Source organism: Schistosoma haematobium, chromosome 7 (genome assembly GCF_000699445.3).
Source record: "Schistosoma haematobium chromosome 7, whole genome shotgun sequence".
In the NCBI taxonomy this organism is placed as follows: Eukaryota; Metazoa; Platyhelminthes; class Trematoda; order Strigeidida; family Schistosomatidae; genus Schistosoma; species Schistosoma haematobium.
The window spans coordinates 2790330-2808955 of NC_067202.1; positions in this window are offsets into that span (position 1 = coordinate 2790330).

Below are 18626 nucleotides of genomic sequence, written 5' to 3' on the forward strand. Positions count from 1 at the left end.
TAACAATCTCCACAACCCCTAAACTGTTAATGATTATTGTTTACTCTCACTATACTTTCTTTCTATCTCTCTCACTCACTTTCCTTTTTTTTTATTAAAATAATTTACAATTTAGTACATTTGAAAATTTGCATTACACACATGATCCTTTTTCCATTTGTGTGATGGTCATAAACAAACAATCTACAAAATACAAAAACAAAACTGTATTCATGACCTTGAGCGATTGATTCACCAATCAGATTATGGTGTTTACTTAAAGTTATTGACAATCAAAAGTAATATGATTCTAATGAATAAATAATCTTATTACGATTAATGATTTGTTCATATTGTTGAAGTGATATATTATAATAGATGAGAAATGATTGAGAATTAGATGTTGGCAATTCAGCTAGAATTATGAGTAATGGTTAAGAGTGTAGGATATAGAAGTGTTGATTGTCAGAAGAACTAGACACCATCCAAACTTTCATGTGACAATTCAAACAATACAACTCAATCCTGTTTAACAGAAGAGTCAAACATCGCTCAGGCTTAACCCAAGCATTACGGCTTAATCTTGTTTCCAGGAGAATCAAACATCATTCAGCCTTAAACTTTATAACTCGAGCAGTTAGGAATGTTAAAGTTTTTGAAATTCAAGATTTAAGTGATAGTATTATTGGGGTTTCAATTAAGCGTGTTATAATACTTTTTATTCGAACTAACATATTTAATTATGTATTACATCACTGTAGATTCGCTTAGATACAATTCGTTCCAAAGGTAGTTAGATCCGGTTATTTCGTTCGCACATCAAGTTATCAGAAGGGGTTTTGTGGAGATTTTAGAAACTCCACTGGTTGAAATCATGAGTCAATTGAAGATAGACCACCATGGAAAACCTGGAAGCACTAGACGGCCGTCTCTTCCTAGTATGGGACTTCTCAGTAGTGCGCATTTACAATCCCGCACCCCACGAGATTCGAACCCAGGACCTATCAGTCTCGCGCGCGTGCGCTTAAGCACTAGACCACTGAGCCGGCATCCAATGATGTTAATGTCCAACTTCAACCAATCCACGAAACTGAGTGAAAAATCCACCTTAACAGACCAGGCTTCGAAAGGTATTTCCTGGAGTTCTAGTAAGAAGCAGTGACCAGTGGATCTCAACCAGGTCTGTTGTGAGTCAGTGACTCACTGAAGACAATATCGCAACTTGGGCTTGGGACCGGCGGTAACTCTAGAAGAGCTACAGGTGGGGCTTATGTAACATTACTAACTAAATATATGGTGTACTTTATATATATATATATATATATATATATATATATATATATATATATATATATATATCTTACATAGTCTATGATCCATTATCATCTGATTTGTCTATGAGCCTTGAAACTTCTATCATTCTTCACAACATTACTAATAAGAAAAAAGAAACTGTACTAGAGTGGTGTGTGCTACTGATATCGTTAGATATAAGTAGTATTCATCATCCATTGTAAAATGACATACCTAGTAGTAGTAGGTTAAGAAGTTTAAAGAAAAGAAAACGAGAACAATGAATAATCGTTATGGAAATGAAGGAACAATGAAATCTGAGACGATTGATTAACCTTTTACAAATGAACTATCGTTCTCAGATTTTACCAAGATGTTCTGTACATTCAATTATATCCATTTATGTTTTCGTTCATTACAATATCACTACCTCTATGATTTCGAATCAAGACTATAGAAGTCTTAATTAAAACTACTTTTGTTTTTCTTAAAAGAGAAAACTGATCATATGGTTAAATGCTGTGATTACATTTGGCATAAATAACCCTTGCAAAAATGCATTCATTACATTTATGATACATGAATAAAAGATGTAGTCATGTGATCAAGGTATATTACTCACTTACTTCTTACTTACGATTGTTACTCCTTGTGATCTTAAATCATGGTATATAAATATTATTATTACTATTAGGGTGAGACTGTAATTTATGCACAAACCAATCAGATATAAGATAACAGATCTTGGATTTTGCAGTGAAACTCATTCATTTTGAGATGGTGGAGAAGATTTGTAGCTCAAGTGGATGATTTTGATGGAGTTTTGTTCTCTGAGCTGGATGGTTTGGTCGTGGAGCTTTCATCGTTCCTCTGAACGACATCATCAGCACAAACTTCAGATAGAAGTGAAGTGTTCGAATTTCTCCATATGTGTCTCAAAGCTTGTTCTGTGCACCTCGACGTTGATTGGTTCTTATTGACCTTAAATTTGTCGTTGTTTACTTCTTTGTTTTGGTTGTGTCTCCCATTGTTTTGATTTTTGTTCTTATGTTTGTGCATGATTTTTCTGATTGGTTGATAAATTGGATTGATTTCAATATGTTTGTTGATTGCTGATTGACCCAGGTCAATCAGCTTTGAGACACATATGGAGAAATTCGAACACTTCATTTCTATCTGAAGTTTGTGCTGATGATGTCGTTCAGAAGAACGATGAAAGCTCCACGACCAAGCCATCCAGCTCAGAGAACAAAACTCCACCAGAAACTCATTCATCCATTTGGCTGAATAGAGTTTTAGCATTTTAGCTGATGTCAGTTCGTGATGAAAACACCAAAATCTAATTCCTAACCTTAACCATAAACTATAAATCATAATTCTAATTCCTTACATACTGGTTTATAACCCTCATTTGGTCTTAGTTTCTAGGTGGACATTCTCATAGTCAGTCTAGCGTCAGTCGAAGGTCGTCCATAAATGATAGTCTTACATGATCATTATTATTACATTAGGGTATATTACATCATACAGATATGATAAGGTTCTTTGAAACTTAATACCATTAGTATTACTGCTGTATCAGTTGTAGGTGATTCAAGTTTCGTGGAATAAATCTGATCTATCATTGGATTTCATACTATCTAAATGGTTTATTTAGAAATATAAGAGAAAACAATGTGTAGTGAGATCATTGGATTTTCTTTTAGAGTGTTTATGAGTCAATCAAAAGTCAACAAATGAGAAGGTCACTTTGTGCTAATCAAAATTCTGTAATTGACAAATGAATGTTATTAGCCGAGAAATGGTTGAACTTTCTAAGGAGTAGACATATATATATATATATATATATATATATATATATATATATATATATATATATATATATATATATATATATATATATATATATATATATATATGGATTGATTGAGGTTAGATATTAACACCATTGAATGCCAGCTCAGTGTTCTAGGGATTAGGCGTTCGTGCGCGTAGCCGATAAGTCCTGGGTTCGAATCTCGAGAGACGGTATCGAGGATGCGGACTGCTGAGAAGTCCCACAATAGAACGAAACGACCTTCCAATGTTCCCAGGTTTTCCATGGTGGTCTAGTTTCAATTGACTCTTGAATGCAACTATATATATATGATAAACTTGCTCCTTCATTCTTAGTCCTTTCACTCAGTAACTGGGTGGGGGTTCATGTGTAGGAAGTTTGTGTGCCAGACCCAGACACCACGCGTCATAACAGCGGCAATAACGCAAACCAAATAAATTCTCAGTTAAAAAAGCAATCTATGGAATGAATTTTCAACAATTCTTTCAGAGAACCAGAAACCACAAAACTAGCCATATTGAAATTGAAGCAGTAATTTACACATAAAATTGAATGACTTTAGCGTTATTAAAATAAATTCTGTTGGGTATGAAAATGTGTACCATCAGATATCAACGTTATAGTATTCAACTTAATACATGAATAGATTTGATATTGGAACACATTACTGACAGATATCAAAGAAAGGAGAAATAATTGTCTATTTTTATAGTTGGATTCATGAGTCAATTGAAACTAGACCGTCATGGAAACCTGGAAACACTGAACGGTCGTTTAATCCTAGTATGTGTCTCCCCAGCAGTGCACATCCATAATCGCGTCTCACGAGATTCGAGCCCCGGACCACTCAGTCTCGCACGCAAACACTTAACCTCTAGACCGCTGAACTGACCGACATCTAACGGTTTTAATGTCTAACTTCAACTAATCCATGAAATTCAACGACAAATCCACCATTGTCTTCGGTGAGTTCCTATCTCACAACAGATCCGGTTGTACTTCATTGGTCAGCGCTCCTCACTAGAACTCCAAGAAATACCTCTTGAAACCAGTCACTAGTGAGCATATGTTGATTAGTATCAGAAGCGTTTTCCATAGTGGTTTAGCTTCAATTGACTCATGATCTCAACGATTAAAATTACTATAACATCCCCAAAAAACACCTTCTGATACTAATTGTCTATTTCCTTATTGTTTTCAATGATTTACTAACGTAGTTTGAAAATATCTTATATGCAATATCATAATTACATTTAACTGATTCATTATTCAATTATCAGATATTTTCTATTCGAAAATCAAATGACTATACATTTGAGTACATTGTTATCTCCTACTGATATATGTACCAAGTATCATCTAAGATCGATTGATTTATGATGTCATTCAAAAACTTAATAACCTTGACTACCGAATACTGTTAATTACCATGTACTCACTTATGATTAACTTCGAGAGGTAATTGTTAAAGTTCTAGTGGGAAACCATGACCAGTGGAGATAATTCATGTTGGGTGTGAGACAGTTACGCACCGAAGACAATAAAAAATGATCATGCAATTTCGTAGATTGATTAAAGTTAGGCATTAACACCGTCAGACGCCAGCTCAGTGATCTAAATGTTAAGCGTTTGCTCGTAAGACCGGAAGTCCTTGGTTTGAGTCTCATGTATGGGATCGTGGATGCACACTTTAAAGGAGTCCCATACTAGGACAACATAACCGTCCAATGTTTCAAGGTTCTCAATAATGATCTAGCATTGATCAACTCATGATCTCGATCAAAAACTCAACAATCTCCACAACCTTATACTTGTACACTTATTTATTCAGTCACTTCAATCATTAACAACCGTTGTTTGACGTCAAGTGTTCTACTTTACAATATTGACACTTGTAGATAACATTCAGCTTTTGTAAATGCATTTTCAAATAAGGATTACACTCTGATTTACAGTACAATGAATAGAAAAGTTATTCAAAGAATTTATATTGAATACATCTATTGAACAACTCCTCGTGGAGTCTCTCCGGTGGCTACTGCCGGTCCCAAGCCCGGATAAAGGAGGAGGGTTGAGCATGGGATTAGCGACCCCATCGCGTAGAAAGCTAACTCGCTAAAAAAACGCCAACCAGAAGAAAAAAATTTATTCAAAGTAAGTAAGTAAGTAAGTACATCTATTGAATATGGATGACTACAGACGGCGAGACTATAATTTATGAACAAACCATTCAGGTATAAGATGACAGATCTTGGATTTTCGAGTGAAATTCATTCATCCATTTGGTTAAATAGCATCTTGGCATTTTAGCTGATATCAGTTCATGATGAAAACCCCTAAATCTAATTCTTAACCTTAACCATCAATTGTAAATCATAATTCTAATTCCTTGCACACTGGTTTACATAACCCTCATTTAGTCCTTGTTTCTAGGTGGATACTCTCAAGATCAGTATAACGTCAGTCGAAGGTCGTCCATAAATATAAACTCTCACTCTACAGATTAATAAGTCCGGATATATCTATATGTTAAAATAAGACACCAAATGAATGTATTGTAATCAATTTAAACACGTGTCGTAAAATGAGAACAAAACATGTCTAGTTACTTCCATTAATAGTAATAATAATAATAATGATAATAATAGTATGACAACAGTCAAACGGTATAATATTCAGCTCAAATTGTTGCTAAAGTGTGTGTGGGGGGGAGAATAATCAGACAGACAATGAGATGTCTATCACATGATTGGCCCTGGTACTAACATAGACAATAATTATCAATATAATATATATACAAATATGCATAAAATATGGATATTAGACTATTGAACTACATCAATGATAATAATATAGATTTTGTTTTAATTCAATAATAATGACAAACTTGGTGTTTGAATGATTTTCATCCATGAGGATTAAGGTTCCGGTATTGATGTCGTAGATATTTCTATTCAATATTGTATAAATAGTTTGTTATAATTTGAGGCCTTGAACACCCTATCAATATATATGACGTAATGATACCGCCAATTAGAGAACAGGGATTTATTGACCGTACCAATGACGCATAAACCTGTATGAACACTGTAAAGTCTCTTTCAGTCCTTCTTCCTGTCTAGCCTTGCTTGTTAAGTCCAGAAACACCAATCTCAGTCTCCATCATATGAATCCTGGATTTCAACCATGCTGGGTTTATGTACCAACCAGACAGACCACATCGTACCATAAAATAGGAAACAATATTTGTACAAGATTTAGCCAAATGTGGCTATGAAGAACTTACTTACTTACGCCCGTTACTCCTAATGGAGCATAGACCGCAGACCACCATTCTCCAACCCACTCTGTCCTCCGCCCTCTTTTCTAGTCTCATCCAATTCTTGTTCATTTTTCTCATGTCTATTTCCATTTCTCGGCGTAATGTGTTCTTTGGTCTTCCTCTCTTCCTTTGGCTTGAAGGATTCCATGTGAGGGATTGTCTTGTGACGCAGTTGGGTGCTTTCATCAATGTGTGTCCTATCCACTTCCAGCACTTCTTCCTGATTTCTTCCTCCACTGGGATCTGGTTTGTTCTCTCCCACAGTACGTTGTTGCTGATAGTGTCCGGCCAACGGATCTGAAGTATTTTGCGTAGACAATTGTTAATAAACACCTGTATTTTCTGGATGATGGATTTCGTAATTCTCCAAGTTTGCACCCCATACAGTAGAACTGTCTTGACATTTGTATTGAAAATTATGATTTTGGTATTGGTTGACCGACAGTTGTTTTGAGTTCCTGATGTTCCTCAGTTGTAAATATGCTGCTGTTGCTTTGCCGATCCGCGCCTTCACATCTGCATCAGATCCACCCTGTTCATCAATGATGGCTATGAATAAGGGAGAAAGTATTTGATAGACAGGGCATAACTTAAGAACAGTAAACCATGTAATCATAGTCTATGGATCGAATGAAAGTTTATAATAAAAGGAACATGAATATGCATAGTTTAGTTAGTTAACAATTATACAATAAAACTATCTGTATAGTATCAGTTCAAGAATAGATTCCAACAGTTACCATGCATTATTCTCATCAAGATATAACAGTTTTAACAAAAGAAACTAAAACCAATATTTAATGTTAAATACAATACAATACACTAGATATTAGACTGGACACTAGGTTATTATTTTGTAGTGGCATTGGACCATAACCATACAATCCTCAAAGCTGAACATGAGACAACTCGGAAAATAGATATTCAATATTTAACCTGGAGAAATACCGAACGATGGAGAAGGCGGGAACAATGAGTTGAACTAATTGAAGTTGATCGGATGGCATGGCTCGGCCATACAGGCGTGGTCCCTGTGGAATATTACCTTATATCTTTTATTCATATTAAATATGTTGTTCTTTCTCTAGCCTAAGCTTGTTCTCCATCATATATTGGTAGTTGTTACGATACGATGAGTTGGTGTAGACGATGATGTGACTTCCACGTAAGATCTTATAGATTAGGCAGTTATATCATGACAAATCTAAAATTTTAGGATTAGTTTTATTATTCAAGCAGTACTTATATCATAGTAGACCATAATTCTACAAGTTTACAACATGATATCAAAGGATATCAGATACACATAGCTCATCTAACAATTGAAAACTAAATTATAAGCCAGAATATTAGTTTATTAGCATTGGGATAAGTAATTAATACACAATGAGTTACACACAATTAAGGAAAAAGGAGGGTGAAACTATAATTTATGGATGACCTTCGACTGACGCTAGACTGACCTTGAGAGTGTCCACCTAGAAACTAGGACCAAATGACGGTTATGTAAACCAGTGTGTGAGGAATTAGAATTAAGATTTATAGTTGATGGTTAAGGTTAAGAATTAGATTTATGGTTTTCATTACAAACTGATATCAACTAAAATGCCAAGATGCTATTTGAATGAGTCTCACTCCCTAATCCAAGATCTGTTATCTTATACCTAATTGATTCGTTCATAAATTATAGTCATGCCTAAAGGAGAAATTGACTCCGGCCTGGAGTCTCTCCGGGCGCTTCTGCCGGTCCCAAGCCCGGATAAAAGGGGAGAGTTGGGCATGGGGTTATCGAGTCCATCCCATAGAAAACTAACTGGCTATAGAAACGCTTCAATCATAAACGTAAACAGACATATTGTTCTCGTTTGTTTTTTTTGTTTCAATTTCTTTAACCTTATATATATATATTCTTACATAATTGTAACATGTGTCTAATTACCATGACGTAACTATATAGAATATTGAAATTGTTACAAAATTATTGTATCTATTCTGTCTCATTAGATAGTTACTATGATAATCATATGAGTACTCAATTTCTTTTTTATTAAGGATAGTGAAATCTCACTAGAACTAATAACCACCTATATATGATGTCTACTCTTTTCTGATTGGTTGGGAATTACATACTCATTTACTTACTTACGCCTGTTACTCCCAATGGAGTAAAGGCCACCGACCAGAATTCTCTAACCTACTCTGTCATCGGTCTTCTTTTCTAGTTCTATCCAATTGTTGTTCATTCTTCTTATATCTGTCTCCATTTCTCGGTGTAATGTGTTCTTTGATCTTCCTCTTCTCTTTTGGTCTTGAGGATTCCAAATGATCATAGCTTGCCTTGTGACTCAGTTGGGTGCTTTCCTCAATCTATGTCCTATTCACTTCCAACGTTTCTTCCTGATTTCTTCCTTCTCTAGAATCTGGTTTGTTCCAGAGCCTTTGACCTACAGGTCTAATCCATAAGGTAGTCGAGCAATGTTAGGAAATGCAGTCCCATGGTAATCGGCCTCCATATCCATCAACCCGGTTAAAGCACAAGACATTCGCTTTTCGTCCTCGCAATTTCGTAAACAACACCCCCAACCACGAGAAAGCAATGACTAGGACTTCCCTGATCAGTAATTGCATACGTATAGCCAAGTAGGAGCATTTGAAGAGGGAGAGCGAACTCTCCCTGCATTCGGCCGTACCAGGACATTTGGGGACAATTTACATTATTTTGGTGGAGTTTTGTTCTCTGAGCTGGATGGTTTGGTCGTGGAGCTTTCATCGTTCCTCTGAACGACATCATCAGCACAAACTTCAGATAGAAATGAAGTGTTCGAATTTCTCCATATGTGTTTCACAGCTTGTTCTGTGCACCTCGATGTTGATTGGTTCTTGTTGACTTTAAATTTATCATTGTTTACTTCTTTGTTTTGGTTGTGTCTCCCATTGGTTTGATTTTTGTTCTTATGTTTGTGCATGATTTTCCTGATTGGTTGATAAATTGGATTGATTTCAATATGTTTGTTGATTGCTGATTGACCTGAGTGCCAGGCTTCTAGAAATTCTCTGGTGTTTTTAGAGTTTCCTCTGTCTAAAATTTCTACCTTTTCCCAATCGAATGATTGTCCGTAGTTATCCACGTGTATTGATATAAGTGAAGAGATATCATGGCGTTTGACTGCTAATTGATGTTCATGTAGGCGTAGGTGGAGGGGGCGTCCGCTTTTTCCGATGTAGTGTTTGTCGCAGTTGGTACAATTTATTTTGTAGATGATGTTTGATTTGTTTTCCTTTGTTGTTTCATCTTTTGGTTTGCATAAGATTGATTGTAGTGATTTTGTTGGTTTGTGTGCCACACCTATCCCGAAGGTTTTCAGCAGTCTCGTTGCGGTTTCTGATATTCCTTGTATGTACGGTAGGGTGATCCTTTTGTTGATTTTTGTGCTTGACTTGGGTTCTGATGCTGTGTGCCGTTGGTGCTTTTTGAAGTTGATTGTGTAGCTGTTCTTTTGAAATATGTCCTTCAGGTATTCCTCTTCATTTTTTCGTGCTGCCAGTGTGCTGCAGTGTGTCCCCACCCTCTTGAACAATGTGTGTACGCAGTTGATTTTGTGAGCTCTTGGGTTGTTGCTGTTGTAGTTGAGAATTTGATCTGTATGGGTCGGTTTCCTATATACTTGAGTTTCCAGTTTTCCTGTATCGGTTCTAGTGATCAATATATCCAAGAATACTAGTTGGTTGTTTGACTCCTGTTCCATTGTGAACTTGATGTCATTGAAAACGTTGTTGATCAGTTTGTATGTGTTTTCCAGTTCATCCTTTCTGACGATGACGAAGGTGTCGTCTACGTAGCGAATCCAAATTTTTGGCTTGATCACTGGTAATATCGTGGCTTCTAGTCTTTGCATCACTGCTTCTGCGATCAGTCCTGATATTGGTGATCCCACTGGTGTCCCTTTTGTTTGTTCGTAGATTTTGTTGTTGAATTGATAATATGTTGTTAGGCATAAATCGATGAGTTCCAGTAGACTTTGAATTTGAAGCTTCGTGTATTTGGTGAGATTCGTGTCGTTGTTGAGTAGCAGGGATATAGTTTCATTTGCTAACTGTGGTTCAATTGAGGTGAACAGTGCTGTTACGTCGAAGGATATCATGAGTTTGTCGTTGTTGATTTGAATATCCTTAATTTGGTCCAGGAATTGTGTTGGGGATTTGATGGAGTGTTTGGCTGAATCTACTAGATGTCTCAGTATTCGTGAAATTTCTTTTGACAAACACTACATCGGAAAAAGCGGACGCCCCCTCCACCTACGCCTACATGAACATCAATTAGCAGTCAAACGCCATGATATCTCTTCACTTATATCAATACACGTGGATAACTACGGACAATCATTCGATTGGGAAAAGGTAGAAATTTTAGACAGAGGAAACTCTAAAAACACCAGAGAATTTCTAGAAGCCTGGCACTCAGGTCAATCAGCAATCAACAAACATATTGAAATCAATCCAATTTATCAACCAATCAGGAAAATCATGCACAAACATAAGAACAAAAATCAAACCAATGGGAGACACAACCAAAACAAAGAAGTAAACAATGATAAATTTAAAGTCAACAAGAACCAATCAACATCGAGGTGCACAGAACAAGCTGTGAAACACATATGGAGAAATTCGAACACTTCATTTCTATCTGAAGTTTGTGCTGATGATGTCGTTCAGAGGAACGATGAAAGCTCCACGACCAAACCATCCAGCTCAGAGAACAAAACTCCACCAAAATCATTCACCTGAGCTACAAATCTCCACCATCTCACAATTTACATTAACCTTAAAGGACGGTCAAAATATAGAAATCCCATTTAGATAATCAATAACGGGAGTATTTCCCCATCTATTCCATGGATAAACAAATCAATTCTCTTCAGAATTTTATTTAAAAGCAAAATAATCTTAATGTAGTGAACGAGAATATAACTGGGGACAATCGAATGTATCCGAACACAGAATTACAAAATCTCTTAGTAAGATCTGAGAATCATATAGTAAATACTTCATTTGCAAAATATCTATCAATTGTCTATGACTTTGTTGTCCCTTCTTTTCCATATCAGTCATTCACTATTATCGTTCTCTTTTCTTTGATCTTTTTAACCTTCTGCCTGTGGACATTTCATTTTAATTGATTCTATATACTACTCATATCTATCGATATCAGTAGCACACACTATGCTACCACAACCTATATAAATAACTTCTAACATTACATAAATCTCTCTTAGGTTATTCAACACAGTAAATATATCGAGACAATTTGCACAAGATGCACATATGCCAACAAGCGACTGATTAATTACAGTTGTGAATAACATTTGGAAGATACAAGTAAAAACAACACCAAATGAATTTAAACTTCCCCCCATTGCACAAGCAGATGGCTATCAGGACTCAGTAACTAAGTGGATAACACAATGGTGTTTAAAGCACACGATACTTGGTTCGAATCCCGGAGTGAATATTAACTCTGAAATGTAGGAACATTCATCTGACGAATCTCAAATAGGACGAAGTGTCACGCGTCAAACTAGATTCCACTGCTAACCATTATCCATCTTTGTTTAAAATGTTTACGAAGTAAGGTTATATCAAGACAATCAGCACAAGATGCACATATGCTAACAAACGACTGATCAATTACAGTCGTAAATAACAATAGGAAGATACAAGTAAATACAACACCAAGTGAATATCCACGACCTTGCCCCCTGCGAGGTCCGAACCCAGGACCCACTGGTTCCGCGCGCGCTCACTTAACCACTAGACCACTGAGCCGGCATCCAGTGGTGTTAATGTCTAACTTCAACTAATCCACGAAACGATCGTCCAGTGCTTCCAGGTTTTCCATGGTGGTCTAGCTTCAACTGACTCATGATCTTAACCATTGTAATTACTATTATATCCACAAAACCCCTTCTGATACTAAGTGAATAGTTTTGTTTTGTTTTGTCATTACTTAACCATCATTTTGTTCAGTTATTCTTCATTTTATTGATCAGCTTAATCAGTTTGTTTTGTTATTATTATCAATGAAAATAAACAATAAGATTGATTAGAGTAATTTGGTTTGATTCAACTTAGTTACTTAAAGTAGGATTCAATGTAGATGGATCATGATTCATTTGAATGTTTCATATAATTCAATCAACAAAACATCAATTTCATGTAAGATATTCAAATTAAGGTTTGTTTGTTTGTTTTGTATTTCTCTAATCATGAGTTAATTGAAGTTAAATCATCATGGAATACCTGGAAGCATTGGATATCTGTTTCATTCTAGTAAGAGATTCCTCAACAGTGTGCATCCATGATCTCGGCTCACAAGATTAGAAACCAGGATCTATCATTCATCGAAGTTAGATATTAATACCGTTGGATGCCGGATTTGTGGTCTGGAAGTTAAGTGTTCGCGTGCGAGGCCAAAGGTCATGGTTTCGAATCTTGCAGGGCCAGATGGTGGATGCGCCCTGCTGAGGAGTCTCACAATAGGACGAGACGGACATCCAGTGCATCTAGGTTTTCAATGGCAGTCTAACATCAATCGGTTTATGATCTCAATCATATTTTCTCATTAATATTTGCAGATAGGTAATTAATAGTTCTCTCCTTTAGTTTGCTATTTTCACTATGTATATCAAGGTCAAATTGTTATACTACAGTTTTGACTCATGTTAATGTTATGTATTTTTCCGAGTTTTTGACCTCTTCCTGTTTCATTAGAAAGAGTGGAGACATTTCATAGAAGAAAATCTTCTTTTCGATTATATCATTTTCTGAAGCCATACAAAGAGCGTACTTGAGAAACGATTACCCGATTACTATCCTGCGTAGTTATCTAAAGATCAATACAAATCGATTAACAGCTCAGTCAACGAGCTTACCCCACCACGCGAATTCTAGTTTAGAACCCTCACTAGTGATTGGCTTTAAGAGGTATTTCTTAGAGCTCTAGTGAGAACCAGTGACCAGTGGAGTTCAACCAAGTCTGTTGTGAGATAGAAACTCACTGAAGAAAATGGTGGATGTATCGCTGAATTCCATGGATTGGTTGAAGTTAAAAATTAATACCGTTGGATGCTGGTCGGCTCAGCGGTCTAGAGGTTAAGCATTTGCGCGCGAGACTGATGCGTCCTGGGTTTGAATCCCGTGAGTCGGAATCGTGGGTGCGCACTGCTGAAGAGTACAATACTAGGATGAAACGATCGTCCAGTATTTCCAGGTTCTCCATGATGGTCTAGCTTCAATTGACTCATGATCTTAACCATTGAAATTACTAAAATCTCCACAAAATCCCATCTGATTTTTTATTTGTTTGTTAAATGATGCAACCCTCCTTTGATTCAATACATGAAAAACTTAATTATATTGAAACAAAACACCTCTATTATTGAATGATTATATTCTATACTTGAAATCTTTTGATAATCTTGATTATATTGTTCAACACTACTTCACTCTACAATCAACTGATCATTGAGTATTGACCAATGTCATGCATGTCAGGTCCCTCTTAGTGTAGATCGAATTCTGTCGAGTAAATATTAAGAGCATCAGTCCTCTCACGATTACAGGTATTCCTTGCTGAAGTGTACCAAATATCACACAACCTAGATTTAGGGTTTCCTATCCACTTCCTCCAACCACCACCTTACCACTTCATTCTCTGTTATGTCCCGTTAAGAATAATGAATGATAATCTTTGGGATCCATTTATGCATCAAATGCTATACGTATACTTTTATCGTATAATTGTTAAATAACTAAACTATTCACATTCATGTCCCTCTTATTATGTGCTTCATTTTGACCCATGGACTATTATTATACGATTTACCATTCTTGAGTTATGTCCAATCTATCAATCACTACCTCCCACATTCACAGCCAATTTTGGCTAAATCTTATGGTACGATGTGGTCTGTCTAGTTGGTATATAAACCAAGTATGTTTGGAATATATGTTTCATATCACAAAGGCTGAGATTGGTGTTCTGGACATAACAGGTTGGGCTAAGCGGGAAGCAGGACCAATAAGTACTCTAGACTGCTCGTACGGGTTTATGTGTCACTGGTTCGATCGATAATTCACTACTCTCTAATTGGCGGTGTCATTACGTTATCCATTAACAGCACACATAGGCCATAACTTATCATATTCTCATTGACTTCCACTTCAATGAGTTTGCTATCTTTCATAATTGTGTAAAACTCCTTGGTTTTACAATGAATGAATACGTGTAAAAAATTACCTATCAGTAAGACGGTACACCTTCAGTAAATGGTATCCTCGAAAAAAAAGAATTTTCTTCTCTGAAACGTCTTCATCAATTTGCTTCTTTCGTTTTCTCTTTGTTTCTTTAATCACAGTGAGAGATTATTGATAAAGCGTCATGTATTATTTGTTCACATGGAATCAGTCCATATTAAAACAATCTTTCAATAGCTTACTATTCAGAATGATCGTAAACTACAGCAGTACTATAAAAGGCATCGTGGTGGTTGGCAATATGCGTTAAAGAGAATGAACATTAATCGTATGTCGATTCCAGAGCTGCTAAATTCTAACTGCCGATCACTAATCAACAAAATGGACTATCTGCAATTCATACTTAGTCAAAATACGTATCGTAATTGTGGTGTCATCACAATTCAAGAATCTTGGTTGTATGATTTACAGGATGACTGCCTTGTATCACTACGTGATTTTAAAATTTATCGTCAGGATCGATCGAACAATAAGAAGAGGTGTGGTGGCGGTGTTGCTACGTTTGTAAACATAAACTAGTGTCGATCTTCGTTTGTGTGTTTTAAGTTTTCAAATGACTTTATCGACTGTCTAACTCTAAGATGTCGTCCAAAACATCTGAATAAATACAAATATGTTCATGTTACCAATATCTACGTTACTCCAGATTGCACATCATCTGCACTATCTGTTTTCGCTGATGAATTCACTGAGTTCGCTGTTACTGCCTTCAGTGATTCACTTTCAGTTGTATGTAATGATTTCAATTCATGTGACTGTAGCTTCCTTACGTCACTAGGTCACCAAAATGTAGTGGATTTTCCTACCCGTCTGGATGCTCATCTAGACTTCGTCTTCATTAATGATGTGGGTATATATGCGACTCGTAAACGTGCTCTGTTGTCTAGCTCAGATCACTGTATAATTCGTGTTCTACCTAAAGTATATGGAAAGCATGGGAAGAGTACACTCTTACATCAAACCAAGAAAGTCAAATATAGGAATTACTCAGAAGAAAATATCCGAAATCTGAAAAACATGTTTCATACGACTAACTGGGAATTATTTACAGATGACTCACTCGAAAACACTACTGATGTTATCACTTGTTACCTTAAATTCTGTTTTGATATTTGTTGTCCCACTGAAACCATTTTTGTAAGTTTTGATCGACTTACATCTTCACAACTAAAACGACTACGGAGGATGAAAGAAAGAATGTACAAGGAGAAGAACTCAAATGAAGTTCGTAAGCTAAATGGTCTGATAAACCTAGAGATTAGACGTCTCAACTGTATGTTTACTCAAAAACTCTTATCTTGCAAAAACTCTCCAAGTATGTGAAAACTCTTTAAAGGACTTACAGGTGACAGAAAGTTTGGAAGCGATAACCAGCTGAATGTTTGTGACTTAAATAAGTCTTTTGTACATCAGTCATCTGATGTGATGTTCCCTCTATCCACGGGTTTAAGTAATAGCTGTGTTCCTACTTTCACTGAGACTGATGTACAAAGATGTCTCCAGTCGCTTAATTCATCTCGATGTTTGGGACCTGATGGCATCCCAAACATCCTTTTTAAAAAATGTGCTGACGTTCTATGTTATCCGTTCACAACTATCTTTAACAGATCCTTCTCATCTAATCTCGTACCGAAAATGTGAAGAAAGATGAAGATAATTCCTGTACCGAAGAAAGCATTTGGTGATAAGAATGTAAAATTTAGACCTACTGCAATAACTTCAGCCTTCCTCAAAACAATTAAAAAATTATTAATGCTTCCACTTCAGCCTGGGATAAAAGAGCATATTGATCCATATCAGTTTGCTTACAGACGCAAAAGAAGCACTTTATATGCTGTTACTGTTCTGCATCACAACATAGTGTTCAACTTAGAAAAGGGTAAGAAGTATGTTCGATGTGCTTTTCTGGAATATACTTCAGCTTTTGACTCTATACCAAGACAACGTTTACTTAACAAGTTAATCAGCATCAACACTGACAGCTGGATAACCAACTGGCTATGTTCCTACCTCTCTGGAAGGGAACAGTACACTGTGTTTGGAGGAAAGAGTTCAGAGTCTCTACTGTCTCAGGAAGGTGTACCACAAGGAGCTGTTCTTTCACCTCTTCTATTCTCTTTTTTTCTGCATGACCTGCCATCTTCCACAGAAAACACTTTTGTGAAGTATGCGGATGATCTCATTGTATGTATGCCTATCTCTTTCTCTTTGCATCCCATAGAAATGAATGAGTTTTTGTCTCGTATTGATTGTTGGTCTGTTGGTAATGGTCTCATACTTAATCCGTCTAAATGTCAAGCTGTTAACTTTAGCATGAGACATGAACGGAATCTAAACACCATTTTGAGATCCCATAATGCTTGTACCATCGGAGACTCTAATAAACACAGTGTCGAAGGACAATTATCTTGATGTTACCTTTTTCTCTGATCTCTCTTGGTCTTCCCACGTTTTATTGTTATCGAAGAAGGATTGCCGTCTGACTTACTACATAAAGAGATTTCATGCTCTTGGGATTACTCGTCATTTACTCTTACAATTTGTCAATTCTCGCATACTACCTATTATTCTTTACTGTTCTCCATTATTCTTTCCCGGGCTTTTGAGAAAAGACTTTGCTGTATTGCGAAGAGTGCTGAAGGCAGTTAGCAAGGTGTGTGGTGAATCTTACGAGGTCATAATTAATATGGTTATGGATAGACATTTAAAATCATGCAAACTCCTGGCAGGTGTCATTTTATCAGACACTAGCCATCCCCTTCACTCTTATCTTTCTCCTTGTTTATCTTCTTCTGGTAGAACGAGACGTTATTACATTAAAATCCATGCACGCAAGGCAAAGTATAAAAGTTCTATAATACCTTACCTAGCAAATATACTCTGTGACGAACAGGTTGTTAGAGTTAACCTAGTCAATAACTTGCATTCTTAACATGTCCTTAATCTGAAAAGTTGTACAGGTTTTCGGTTTTTATTTTTATTTATTTTTTTAAACCTTTTTTTATTTCTTTTTGTATTTGTTACTGCCTTTTTGTTCGTTGTTCAGTAAGTAACTTGTTGAAATACCCTGTGCTGAGAATTCTATATTGTACCAAAAAGATAATATTGAATAAAGCCATTAATAATAATAATAATAATAATAATAATAATAATAATAATAATAATACTTTGATGGTAACATCTGTAACTGGTGACATGAATTAACACAGGATTTACCAATATGAATAAGTAAAATCATCTTCAATTATTACAGAAACAGAATGCTTCTTTTGGTATTGTTTGGCTTGTATTTTCCCATTGAGGTTTAAGACTGCAAGTGATCAGTCTGTTATTGGCATATGTGCATACTGTGCGTATGCCTCGATATTGTTTTAATACAAGCCAAACAATACCATGTGAATTTAAATTCACCACATTGCACCAGCAAGTGGCTATCAGGAATCAGTACCTGAATGGATAACGCGATGGCGTTTGAAGCGAATGGTTAGAGTCCCATAGTGAACATCAACTCTGAGATGCATGTAAATCCAGCTGACGAGTCACAAATAGAACGAAACGCGCGTCCTGGAATACACTGATAGCCACTATCCATCACTGCTTACAGAATGCTTTCATTCACCACAATAAACATATTAAGCGAAATGTCTTAACATAGGAGAAAAATACAATTATGGTCTAGAACTTTCCGCTGAATATGAAAAACAATTGATTGAGCACTAATTAGTGACCAAATTCTATTGATCACGTTGTAGGATGTGTACTACTAATCTAGGTGTCTCAACATCACTTGCACTATGTTGAGATGTAAGGTGGTGGATGAAAGTAGTCAACCAGAAACCCCTATAGACTGAGACTGAAATTGACTGTGAAGCTATGTGACAC